Genomic DNA, 14,460 nt, shown 5'->3' on the forward strand with positions numbered 1-14,460 from the left:
ATGCCCCCCTTCCTTGGTGCCTCACACCTGTGGGCAGAGTGCTCAGAATGCCCTTGGCGCTCAGACCAGACCAGAGCAATTAAAAACATTAACTGTGTGCTGGGGTGTTATCTGCTTGTTCTCAAACTAAGTCCAAATAATGAGCATGCTAGCTATGAAAAAGAAAGGTTTCTAACTGCACAAAGAAAATTAACCCATTTTCAGTCAAACCAGCACAAAAATATAATCCATTAGTTGTTCATGGAGTACCTTGATCGAGTCAGAATTATTACACCATTTCCTGTTTCTTTCTCCCTTCCTGTTCACTCTCCCCTTCCACTACCCCTTTCCTTTCCAGTTCCCCTTTCCTTTCCAGTTTCCCTTCCCATTCCTCATCCCTTTTCACTTTTTAAAGCAACAAGGCCTCACATTCCTGCCAGGCTATTTTTATTTGATGTTTCCTCAATGTCAGGTTGATCACTTTTATTTAAATACAAACGAAAAACCAAACAGGAGACAGTTTAGCAGTGCCTCATTGCCTACTATTAGTATCATGTAGCAATACTTGCCAGACTTTGCCAGACTGCAAAAATCATTCAACTTTCCAAGCAGTCAGGTCATTCTTCTCTAAAATATTAGTAACTCATAAAGGAAGACAAGGCATGGCTTTCACCTCCATTGAATTTCTTTGCTTGGTCTTGGTATATAACTTTTAAATACTGTCTTTGATCCCTTGATTGGATCAAGAACCAAAATTGTGTAAATTTTAAGCAAATCATTAGTGTGTGTATATACAAAGAGATATGTTTAAATACTGGTGGCTGTAGAATTAGACTGCGTTGGCCTAGTATAGGTCTTGAAACATTATAGAACAGAGAGGAGCATCAGGCAATTAACAAAGCCTCTTGTATGTTTTGAATTGAATTGCTGCTGAAGTTTGATTTTTGTAAGATCCTTGTGTATCCGTGGCTTTCTTTTATTCCCTTACATGCAGAATGAGCCTCCAGCTGCTCTTAGAGTGCATAGTTTTAAATGTATGTTTACAGTTTCTGTCTGTATTTAATAATATATTATTTAGAGAGGAAAAAGTAATGTGGTACATCTTTGTTAAAATCAGGATGCTGAAACAGTATCTATGCAGAAAGTTAATGTAGAGGCTGAAAATCAACTACTTCTGTTATCCTGATAGGGTAACTCAATCATTACATTAATCTGTTATACATTGCACTGAACTGCAAAAGCATAGAATAAAACAATGCTAAATGCATATCTGTTAAAATTCGTGACTCTCTCTCAAACCCATGGAAAGCTTTTTGTTTGTCTACAAACAACAGTGCTGACTATTCTTGCAGGTCAAATTAGAACTACATGATCCCTCTCACAAAGTGCTCTCTGACACTCTTTTCCAAACTTTTTCATAAACCATACATCTTAACCTGTATAAAGGACGTTTGCCTTGAGCACTGAGTTCATTTTTCCTAATGGATGGCCAGTTTGCCCACTAATTCTAACATAGCCCTTTTCTACTGGAGAACCTTGAACTGAACAATCCTGCCTTAATCCTAGATGGGCTGAGTCAAAACAGCTATATTCTAGGAGACAGGTAGCTTCACAACAAATGTTAATTTAATGAACATGGCATGACAAAAATCAAAAAGTTACCTTCGAAGATCTGAAAACAAGCTGTGACAAGACATATGTCATTAAGTCTGGCTGAATGTGTGTAAACCCACATGAAAGCTTACTGAAGTTCTTCTATGATAATAATAATGTGCTACTCTATAACAAGGAACACTCAAATCAAAATTTTAAATAACAAAAAAAATTGTCGTAGGACAATCTTGTTCATTAATAATGAAGCTTGTCATTAGACAATGTATCTGCATTTTTACAGAGTGAAATAATGCCACCTTTCTTTGCTGAATACTACTGGATATCTTTTTTATTTTTGTACGCAGTCATGTCTTTAATTATACAGATATTCTCTAAAAATAGATAAAATGAACAATGTGTCTGCTATACATATATTTCTCAAAATAAAAGCTGATTCTTTCAGTATTCAACACAAAGCAAAGATGGAACACAGAGGGAGAAGCTTTTATTGTAAACAATACAGCACTGGCTTTAAAAGTAGAGTATAGGCTGAGCTGAGGAAAGAAAATCTGAACATTGTAGAAGAGAACTTTTGGGGCCCTCTCCCAGCGTCATTCTGTTCATTAGAAAAATAGCGATCAGAACTAGTATGTAATACTAGGTTTACATTAAAAAAAAAAAAATGTTTTGTCAGTTTTCTATACCTCCAGGTGTCCTAAATGTACTAAATACCACCTCCTGAAAGCATAACAGGAAGGCAGTATTTACTGAAAGATAAAGAATATGGTGTTATCCTGATTTCTAAATTATCCACGACTGGGAAACTGTTCCCATTCTGGGAACTGCAAATCTTTAAGTAAAACATTTTTTAAAGGGAATGAAGCAACAACTAATGGGTGGAGATAAAGTTCTGCATTAGCAACATCAAAGTAAAGAGCAATGTCTCAAATATGTTGTAAGAAGTCGTATAGAAATATCAGTTTAGATTTTAAATTAACTAATATTTAATGAATATTAAAAAGCATACAGTAACAAAACTGTTCATCAGAGCAGCAAATGTTATACTTGTTAAAAAGGCCGGTTACAAGTGTAAAATTAGTACTAGCTGCTTCAGAAATTCTGTTTTATCATTTTAAGTCTAGTAACAAATAAATGTAAACCAAGCTTATTGTATGTTTTGCTGTGATATATTTATTTAAAATATAATCTTGACTATCTGATTTAGCCTCTAAAGTACAAAAAATGGGCCAAATATCAGTCATATATATTCATTTAAAGATTAAATGTATTAGAGACATGTTTCATTCTTTTTGAACTTTTACCTGGGGTAAAAAAACTAGTTATTATGGAAACTCAGTAATGCTCTTATGCATGTTTTGAATCCACAAGTTTTGAACCATGTGCTATAAGAAAGAAGCTGATCACATCCACGACTCTCTCACATTGTGTGGTAATTGCCTAAGTAGCCAGGATGGTCCAAAAGTGCATTTGGTAGTGAATATTTTGCCATGCTTTGGAGAGATGCCTTGGAGTGTATGCAAGTATATGGGAATGTGTTATTTCATGGCCCACCTTGATAGAAAATAACTTCATTTCTATGGAAGTTCTAGATCCTTATTTGAAGAGATAGTTCACTGTAACTTCAAATGCAAACAGCCCTAAGAATATGTCAGATGTTTCTAATGTTTGGTATACAAACTAATTAAATCACAGCATATATTTACAAATTTACTTTTCTTGGAATAATGTTGACAATATGGAACAAAATTTGCATATGTCTATCGTTGCTTGCTGCCTATGGAAAATAAAGCTTCAAAATTGCAGGAACAATGTATGGTGTATTTTCAGAGGATATTCCGATTCTTATTTTTTCTCTTTTCAATTCAACTGGAAAGTACATCATGAAAAGAATATTACAAATCAACCTCACCTTTGAGAAATGCCTTTTTCTCTTGGGTGATGCTGTTGACTATAGGCAAGAAGGTTATGAAAAATTGTCCTTAATCTGTAAGGCTCTGTAAAAAGTAACCAAAAAAATAGTGTAGGCAGCTCAACTATGAAAAGCCCATACATTGTTTAAAGGAGAACACAAACAAAAAATGGACAAAAGGTAACAAACATCACGAGAGTACAGATTTCACTAGTTACCTTTCTTCAGAGTGAACTAATCCTTTTTGCCTTTTTAAATTTCTGTAAAAAACCCAGAAATACCTAACTTTTATGCTGCCCTCTCATGTATTTCACAAATGTACTACAGATTAATCCTAACTGAACAAAGCTAGCTGCTGTTCTGGGCTGTTTGTTGTCGAAGGAGATAGTGGCAGCCATAACATTGCTTAGATGGTTGAAATCTCAACAGAAACCTTTGAGGTAAATGTGTGTGTGCGTTTGCATAAAGCAGTGGACATTTAAAGAAAAAGAATGTAGAAAAAATTTAACATTTACACTATGAGGATATTGTTAAATATTGGAAAAGAAAAAGAATGTATTACCTTGCAACTTCTTCCCACCAGCCTGTTTTTGTTTTTAGACCGATTTGCCACATATCCAACTCTGACAGCAAGGAGACAGACAGCCTGCCAAGGGGCATGGGGCAGCAATACCCCTGTGAGAGAACCCTGTAGGATGTTGGAGTGTTAACTTTTTTCTTAAAGGAGTTTTTTTACATGCTGTAATGTGTTGTAACAGGCTTATATGACTCTTGCAGTACATGACCTACATTGTAGGCACAATATTTGATTGCATTGTTCTGCTACTTCATTTCACAATTTAGAAAGAAAAACAAATAAAGGTTTTAGCACTATTTATACAGTTCTAGCGAGGATCGCACCACAACTAAGGAGGGAAATGCATGAAGGAGGAATTTTGTAAGATGGTGTCCTACAGTTACAAAGTTACAATATTTTAGAGTTTTAGCTTGAAAGTAAAAAGGGAAAGGAAGGAAGAAAAAGGCTGTTCTGTTGGCAGCAGAACAAGTAAGACTTGGTTTCCTGTCATTTTGCCGCTTTTTCTTTGATTTTCTGTAATTTAATAAAGGACAAGCACCGTTTTCTGCAACGGTGGCATATAATAGACCTGGGAAACTGTATGTGTTTAAATAGGAGTTAAGCTAACTGAAACTTCTCCTTCAGAAGGCCATTAGTCGGATGTCCGTGTTCTACCTGATTCCCCTTTTTTATTAATTCTGTAAGAGAATAATACAGAATCATAGAATAGTTATCAGTATTATTGTTTTTCTGTAAAGTTTGACTGATATTTGGTAGTGCTTTTAAAAGTTACAGAAGAGAGGCGACATATTAGCCTTCTTATTACAGAATTTTATTTTTCTTCATTAAGTAAGGAACAGTGCTGAGATTTTTGATAAAATATTGTTCTCCATCATGTAAAGATTTAATAGTAAGTGTAGTGACCTCCACCACCACAGCAGAGAAGACTGGAAACAATTCCTAATAGAAATGTATGCTATCAAGTACGGCAACTGTCCTCAATTCCAGTAGTCCTCGAACAGCTCATTATCAAATGGCATTAAACAGGAATCACTAAGTGGCTATGATAACATCTTGACATTGTATCCTGGCTTTTCTGCTCCTGATGTTGCATTTATTCCGTCAATGATTAATTATCTCCCTAGCTCTTTCATCTCTTTCTTTCTGCTGTGAGGAAAAATATTTGAATGATGGGGAGGAAATTATCTCCCAGTCTCCTCTCTGCCAGAGGGAAGGTGGGGGGGGAAGCCGGGGCAGGAATTGACTTTTTCTTGGGGGGGAGGATAGCTTTTTCTTCATGGTATGCTGATGGGATCACAAGCAATCACGTGCTCCATGACCGCAATGCCAATGCCAGCAAGATACAAGACTCAATTGGCACTCTCTGTGGTAATAACAAGCAATACAGGTGTCTGATCTACGTACAGAAATTCACACTGTGTCTTTTTATTCTTGCATTTGTAAGAGGTGGATTTAATTTGCCTGCTCATGCCTACCATCACAGAAAGAAACAGTTCAAGTCAACAAATGTCACTTCATCAAAATCACATGCTGCAGGTATGAATGTTTTCCTTTGTAATTATTAGGACCAAGGTCTGCTTTTCAGAAAGGAAATCAGTTTTGAGGAGTTTGTGTTGATATTATGCTTCATAACTTTGTTTTATCTTGAGGAGGCAATACCAGAAATTGTAAAGCTTGCTTAAGGGACAGAGAAAATGGAGATGTAAAAGCTTGTCCTTTAGAGTAGTGTAACAACTGAAAAGGAGCATATAAGTATGTATATATAGATCAGGTGTAAGACCTCTACAAAAACTGGGACCTCAACAATAGGTGGGACCGCTTAATGACAGAAATTAAAGATGATCAAGTATGGGCTCAGAACTTTTCCATGAAGAAAAATAAATTAAGGCATTTTTATGAGGAGCTTGCTTAGTGCTTTAATGACAGTATGCTCATACAATAATATGTCTTGTATGGTAATGGTCTTGAAGACTCTGCTCAGTGTAACTGGCAAACAAGACTTCAGATTAGACAAGTGCTAGAAAATTCTAATTGGTGCAGTGATTCTAGTGGTTCATGCCCACTATGCTTTCAGGAAGCCTAAAAAACTCTTGCTGCCCTTCAGATGAAGCTTTATTTTGATATGTGTCAACTGGTTAAGAAATAATTTAACTATATGCCAATAGTGAATGTACCTTCAACAAAGTTTTACACCACTTACAAGCTTGAATGAGAATATTTGGGAAGGGATTGATAGTTTGTGATGCAAATGTGGATAACCATTACAAGAGTATTCACACTTGTGCATTTAAACTGTACAGCAAAACTACTGAGGCTGAATCATGAAACTTCATGGAGCATTTTTGTACTTCCAGTTACACCAAAATTGTATGTATTATGAACTGTGGCTACTGCTTTGTATTTATGTGCAACTTAGAGATGCCTTACAAACTAAAAACTCCCATCTCTTTCCCATTGATGAAATTCTTCAATGACAAGAAAGTGGATGTGTAACTTGATGAACATATATGATAATGTAATTTTCTGAATCATAATTGCATAATAAATCATTGACTTTTTTATCTTCTTATCATGTTTTATTAGATATTCATTACACAGCAGACTATTCACTTATTAATGTGAGTATTTTGTAGTACACCAAATTAGAGATCATCTTGGAATTTAACTTTGGTCTTAAGTCAAGATTTTTATTAGGATTTAAAGTAGATTTAAACTGTTACTTCAGTTACATAAACGCTAAACTGGAAGGTAAACATTTGAAAACCGCTACATTATTTACATTAGTTTGTGCTTTTAGAAACTGCAAACAATCCGCCACTATTGTTTACTTAATAATATAGCAGTAGTCTTCCAGAGGGTGAATTATGGCATTTGCTGAATCTTTTTAAAATTTGGGACTAAGGAGAGTGGTGAAGCTGGAATGATAATGAATTGATGGTTTCAAAGTTCTTATCACCTAGCAAGAAGAACTTTTTGTTTTCATCAGAAAAGAGTTGTTTGGGTACTGCCTCAAAAAGTTTCTTAGATGAGAAAGTGTAGCTTTATTCCAGAATTGCTTTCACAGTTAAGCTGAGGCAGGAAATCTTTGGCTAGATAATATGTTCCTTGACAGAACAATTCTCTTTCCCTGTTTTTTAAGACATCCTGCTGTCTTTTTATGTATTATATTTCTACAAGCGCCAATGTTAACCAATACATTAACTGATATTTAAGGGTTAGCCTTTCCACATTTACATAATTTTAAGAGAGTGATAATGAAAGTTTACTGAGTCACAGCTCACACAAGGTGGGAAGTCAGGCCTTTAATGGTACAGTTTAAGTTTACCTAAGTTGTCACTAATGCTGACAGAGTCAGGCTTACTGTTAGCCCCATTCCTGAATTCACATCACTTGTCTTGTGCTGCAGCATTAGAAATCATGATGGTGCATGGTCATTGCAATCAGGCAGCCAATGAAACTGGTACCTAAGGAAGCAAAAAATAATTCGTTTTGAGCCAGCTGGGTTCCTGAATAAAACTGTCGCTTTGATTGCAGAAATACTTGTGCTGGCACAAGTCAGCATAGGTTTATAGTGGTTTAACACAATGTTAAACAAGACCTGTATTTGTAATGAAGTTTAACTGGCAGGCAAAGATACGTTTACTTACAGTTTAACCCAGACATGCAGCCATCTGAATTTTGGATGTGTCTGGATTGTGTGTAACAGTCAAACATGCAAGATTGAAATTCTTTACTGATTCCTGGTTTTGTTTGGTTACCAGTGACTAATAAAAAGCTATCAATAATTCTGTTCTTCTGTTGTATCCTATCTCTGCAGAGCTAAGATACTCTCTAGGCAGCTTAAGCCTTTTGCGACAACTTTTCCAGGGCCAAAATAAAAACACCAATGTAAATTTTCAATTCAAACTGTCATACTGGGTGAACGTAGTATTACCTTTCTGAACGTCTATTATTTCTTGGAAAGAAATACAATATACTGGAAAGCATCCACAATAAGTTGAAGGAAGCTGAATATCACATTGGAGAATGGAATTTTTCTGATTACACCAGATTTTTGCATTTATGCAGTTTAGAAATCATCTGCCTACCTATCAAAAAGTAGAGAACTTAGTGAAACTGAGTGAAACTAGATAGTCTATCTTAAAACAGCTTGAGTTCTGGAATGGAATTAATTAACCAAAACATTTGAAAACCGCACAAAATTCTAACAGAAGAAATAGAAACAGATTATTTCTCTTTTCACCTAGCAGTTGAAAGGGCAGTTCCTAACCTTTACGCTAGACCAGGTATCTGAAAAGAGATGTACAATATTTGTTCTAAAACTATCCAATTTGCAATGAAAAGACAATTCTGACAAATCTTAGGAAAACTTCTCTTTTCAGAATGATCTGTTTATAGAAGAGTAAAATTCTGAAAGTGTATTATTGCTACCTATTGTCAGGGGCTAGATAAAACCTTAGCAGAATTGGGTGCATGACACAGTCACCTTTAATTTGTTGAGTGAATTAAGCTATTAAACTCTTTCCGTTAAAAAGAAATAGCTGAACAATAATAACAGACCAAAACACAGCCTCAAGTAGCGTTTGTAAGTCTATGCAGAGCCTCATGCTGCCTTACTTAGGCTCCTTTTAGTGCAGAAATGAATAAGCAGCCACTAGAATATTAGTCTTTCTTCAAATGAAGAAAAAAATTGAAAGATAAAACCTTTGAGCCAGATTTGACTACAGGTGGAATAGAGCTGTGACAAAAGCAATTTTCAATTGATTACTCTCAAGTTCTGAAAAATGACTGTGCATTCCTTGTAAATAAATGGAAGTTAGTAGATTCCATCATCTTCCCTGCTTGATTTCTTTTTCATAATGGAAGGCTTTGATGTGATTGAAAATCTAGAGAAATAAAGCAGAGGTCATGTTACTCTTGTACTATTTTCTAACTGAAACATTTTTCATTTAACGACAGTTCAGGAATAGATCTGGTTTTAGTCTTGTAAAATAAAATTATTCTTCAGTTACAGAATGAATTTCACATGCATCTAGAAATATTTAAATATATCTATTTGTAAGTGTTAACAAAGATAAGATATAGTCTGAAAAAGAATGCACACTGCAATAACTGGCAATTAGAAAGCTATGCATTCAGAGATAGTTTAGAACAGCTTTACAGGGGTTTTTTTAATGTTGATAATGAGAAGTGTAGCAGAAGGGAGATATTTTAGGCAATATCGACAAGTTGAAAAATGAAGTCTGAATAGATAAGATTGTCAGTAGTCCTTTAAAATAATTATTTTATTATTACTGTGTGGTTTTTTTCTGCATCACAATAAGTCTGGACACATTTTTGCTCAGTGCGACTAAATGTCACAATTATGTTACATTTCTGCACTGAATTATTTAAAATGTGTAATCTTACAGCTTGTCTATGGTTAAAACAAAACTAATGAAACAAACTTTTTACCCATCACGGTTGGCACACTTGCTTGGTGTCTCAGCAGAATTAAAGACTATGGAATCCAAATCATATTTCCTAGTGTTACCATTGGCTATAAATATTTATCAATGATACTTGGCTTCTTTTAGCACGATCTGTCTGTATGCACACAGGTCTCTAAATAATTCTCATGCATTGACCAGCGAATATAAACCCATTCCTCAAACAAAGTAAGAGTTCTGTTAGTATATTTGCATTTATGCAGTGCCTAAGCAGACAAAGAATTGTATCACAGCGTAAAGAGTTCTCACCAACCAAGCTGACAATACAGCTATTCCTACAGCAGAAACTTCACTGGTCCAGTGTTTTAATTCTGCTCTGTGGGGCAAAGAGTGGTTGAAAGCCTGTCTGTCAAATCCGAGCACTGCCTTCTGGGAAAGATGCCTGCTCCACCTCATTTTTCTGCTGTTATGTGCTTTACGAAAAATCTTCTATTTCCTTAAAAGATTGATATGCACATATTATATCAGCAATAGCATGGACTTTTTGTTGAAATGTGAGGCAGGGAAGCCCAGAGGTAGTGCAGGATATGGTCTATGCCAGCTGAAGAGAAATGAAATGCACCAGATTTACCATGATTTTGGAGCAAAAATATGATCCTGAGTATTCCTGTTGAGATATACTCTTTTAGTTATTCATCAATGAAATGTTAAATTGGAACCCTATTACCTTCCTATTATTAATAGCAGACAGTGATCTGATCTGCACTGAGAGATGTCCTTAAAATGGTGCCTGTGGGAGAGAATCTTAATGCTGTAAATGCAAATGATGTTGAGAGCAAGAGTTAAATGTTTGATAACCTCTCTGGATACAGTAAAAAAGGAATTTGAGTAGATGTGATTCAGAGTGGTCTCTTCATGAATACAGACAGCTTATTTTCTCCAAAATCCTTTCTCCACCTTCTTCTCAAAACGATAGCTCTATGCACTTTCTTGTTTGAACTTGGACATTTATTTTCATTATAACACAGTGCTTGCTAGCAGTCAAAAATGAGACATATTTTGCAGACATGTTTGCTAAGTAGTTATATTATGTTACACTGTAAAGCAGAGTAGGAAAGACTGATCTTTAGTACTCAAAGAGATCTTGCATCTTACAGCTCAAGACTTAAGTGTCAAGAGTGCACTATTGATCAAAATATCAGCAGGCTTACAGCACAGCAGCCGCTTGACAATACATTAAAAAATTACTTCTGTCCAGGTAATGTAAACCCCTTCATCGGGTTTTCAGCCTTCCTAGAGGTATACCTATAATCTCACTCTGGCAGAAAATAACAACTGCTATGAATAAACTTACTGTCAATTGCAATTATGCTCTGCCTGGACTGTTAAATGCCAGACGGCATTCTGGCAGAAGCCAGCCTCCTACATCTTGCTAACCTGACCAAACTGTGTAACAAATAAAGGCTGGCCACTAAACCTAAATGACTGGTAGGTAATCATGCTAGTTTCACTGTTACTGTATAACTCAGTGTGCTGCTTTGCGCCAGGACCATAAGTGCAGCAGCCCTTGTTCGGGCTCCCAGCTGACCAGTCGTGACTGCTGCACAGATCTGCCTTCAGCTTTTGCAGTACTAAACTGGTAGGATTACTGACAGCTAAACTGGGTGCTGGGCATGCTCCTGCCTTACCTTTGGTTTGTCTTTTACTTCTTGACCTTGGTCTTTTGTGATTATAGTCCTTATTTCTACACCTTCCACTAGCATAGTCAGAGCAATTGCGGTGACAGCCCATGCCTCGGTTATGATCTTGTAACACCTACTGCATGTGCTGAGAATCTTGCATATCAATACTTCCACTTTTAAAGTAATATTTTATAGACAATTCCAGTTCAAGAAAAAAATGAATGTATTTTCTTTGTCCTGAGACAGACACAGATGTCAAATTTTTTCAAAGCAATTATTCCTTTTCACGTTTTATGATTTCATGTTCTGTCAAACAATCCCTTTAATCTTACCTTGGCTACATAGCAAAATATTGACATATCTCAGATTCTTGAAGTCAGCAGGCAAATTGAACATCTTACCATCAGCCTTGGAGCTAGAATGTCCTCTAGGCCTCACAAATGTTATAAAATGCAATCATGCCACTATAGCATGAGGGATAGTTTCTGTAATAATGACTGTCCTAGGCATAAGGCATTTTTAACCTTTATTCTGTCTTCCAAAGATACATGCTACAACGTACGCTGAGTCAGGTGATAGTTAAATCTTATTCTGAAAATGCTGATTGTCTTTCCTGATGCTCTTATTCTGCAAATAAGAAAGTACCTCTCACTCTCTCAGATACATTTGAGATAGCTCCACTGATCAATACAGCATTCATGTTACTAGCAGCAAGACAAGTTAAGAAAGACAAATGGCACTAAAAGAAAAGGAAACTGAGGGTTTCCTTGGAATTTTGCCCAGGTATTCTGATAAATTTTGTGGACCTGAGCTGTACATTACACTAAGTCTAAAATACAGAGGAAGGAGAACCCACAGGATACTGCATCATACGCTTTCCTGTGAAACACAAGGAGGCCCTCACCCAAAGGCATAAATATTTTGCTATAGTCTCTTTCTACCAGGGCTTGATGAATCTGGGAAAGGCAGCCAACTCTGATTACACTCTATCAGAAGAACTATGCTGGCTTCACTGTGTCTGCTGGTAAACCTCCTCAATAGTAGACAAGCATTTCTTAGACTGAAGTGTGTGATCCAAGCAGCACTGGGAAGTGAACCTCTCTGGGAAAAAGAATATGATTCTTCAATACTATTTCCACTTTTCACCAGCATTATAAATCAGTTGACAGAAGGAAAAGGATGGTAGTTAGGATACTGGTAAATTTCCTTCATTTTTTTCATTTGTTTTGCGACATTCATTCTGGGAGTGTGACAGTTAAATCATACTATCTCATGAACATAAATGTGGTGAGTTTACCTTGATAAAAATCCTTCTGTTAAAAGCAAACTTATTTATCTATTTACTCAATGCCTAAGGAAGTTTCTAACGAGGCATGCATTAGCATAACTATCATTCTAAAAGGTTGGTGTTTTGAATCAGTAAGAGTGTAATTTGAGGAAATTCGTATAGAGAGAAAGAATGTACTAGTATTTAAGGTTTGGAGAGGCTGTAGAAACAGAGGACTTAATAACATTTGCCTGCAGAGACTCACAACAATCCAGCATGCCTGTACCTCCTCTGCAGCATAATAATTCACTACTGATATTAAACTTTTGTACCTCTGAATTCTGAAAACTAAGCTGTGCTTCAAAAGGTTGGCAGAAAATGGCACTGTCTTGCATTTCAGACTTTTGGATGTTATCCAGATGCACTAACTTTATAACATGATAAAAAATATCTTAGCATGCTGCATTGACCTCTGTTACTTTTATAGGTATTCTAGCTCATGCTTAATGAATTGCCGTTATCTTGCTCGTCTGTTTTCGTTTTTGTTCAGTTATCAACTATCATTTACCAAGAGAGTAGAAAATGAAGAAAGGCCCGTTCAGTACTTTCTAAATAGGTTGGGCTTCAACAGACTGAGACATGAAAGAGAGATGTAACCTTCAATCAGATTTCATAGGGCTGAAACTAAATAATACAGGTGTTTGAGCAGCTGATCCACTGAATACTGAAAACTATTACTTGCGCCCTGTTTTAATATTGTCTATTGAATAATGTCATGAAAACAAGAAAGGATTTAGCTGTGGTTTTCTTTAAAATACATTTATTCTAACAATACTTGTAGTACTGCTTATGCTGAATATATTTTCTTTGCACCGGATTTGTTGTTGGTAACATAGAAAATGAATATCTATTGTATGAATTTAAAGAGAGGACTACAATTTTATTCTTATTTTTATGAATGGTATTGTCATCATTTATAGAATAAAGTATTTCATTTTTTGAAATGTGTGACGTACTAAATTTAAACACTCATAATTTAAAAATAATCAATAATATCAAACTGGGTACTAAGGGTATGAAATTCTTTAATTTTACCAGAGTAAGCTGCTTGTATATACCTTTACAGGGAATGCTGGCTGTAGTAATTTGGCCAGCTTCAGTCACTCAGACCATTCCTACAGTCTTTTTGCACAGCAGTCCTAGGAGGATGTAATCAGCAACTTGCCCATGCAGGTCTCATAAAGAAATTAGCATAATAGAGGACAAAATAAAATGTTCTGATTTTTTTTTCTCCTCTTAGAAGTCAGTTCTGTGAAACATATTTTTATCACTGTGTGTTTTTTCCAGGATCTGATTCATAAATCAAAACAAGAGCATGGGAATTTTTCAGAGGAATTTTTTTCAGACCTTTATTCCATTTGTTGCCTAATTCTCTTCTCTCTTTGCCCGTGCTCTACTTTAGCACTAAACAAGCTATGAGTTGCGTAGGCCAAGTCAGACATCTATCATGTATATAATAAGAGTTTCAGTTCTGGTTAGGCATATTCTTCCCTAATAGGAAAGAGAAATACTTTTTAAAGCGAGTGGAAGAATGATGGAACAGTGCTTATTGAACAATAAGAGATATATACAATTAGGATAGATCCAATTAAGAGTGCATGAACGGTGATGATTAACACTTTCTTTTCCCTATCAGTGGCTTAACCTAGTTTCTGTGGAGTATAGCAAAAGCAATAGTTGTTACACCCATAGTTGTTATAAATGCTAAAATACTGTGAAATGTGGAGAAGACAACACGATAGACTTAAACCTTTCTTGAACCCTAACCTTACCAAAACATCAGTATATCCTAGAAGTTATTAAAAACTGTTTAGCCTTATGATTCGACTCTCTCAAGTACAAGTCTTCCTATTCAGTTGAGGGAAAAAGGGTCTGCAGGAGAGAAGGTTCCTTGGACAGGCAGAATGCTCATTTCTTCCTCTTCCCTGGGGGCTGGATGCCTC

This window comes from Caloenas nicobarica, chromosome Z (assembly GCF_036013445.1).
Source record: "Caloenas nicobarica isolate bCalNic1 chromosome Z, bCalNic1.hap1, whole genome shotgun sequence".
NCBI classification, from domain to species: domain Eukaryota; kingdom Metazoa; phylum Chordata; class Aves; order Columbiformes; family Columbidae; genus Caloenas; species Caloenas nicobarica.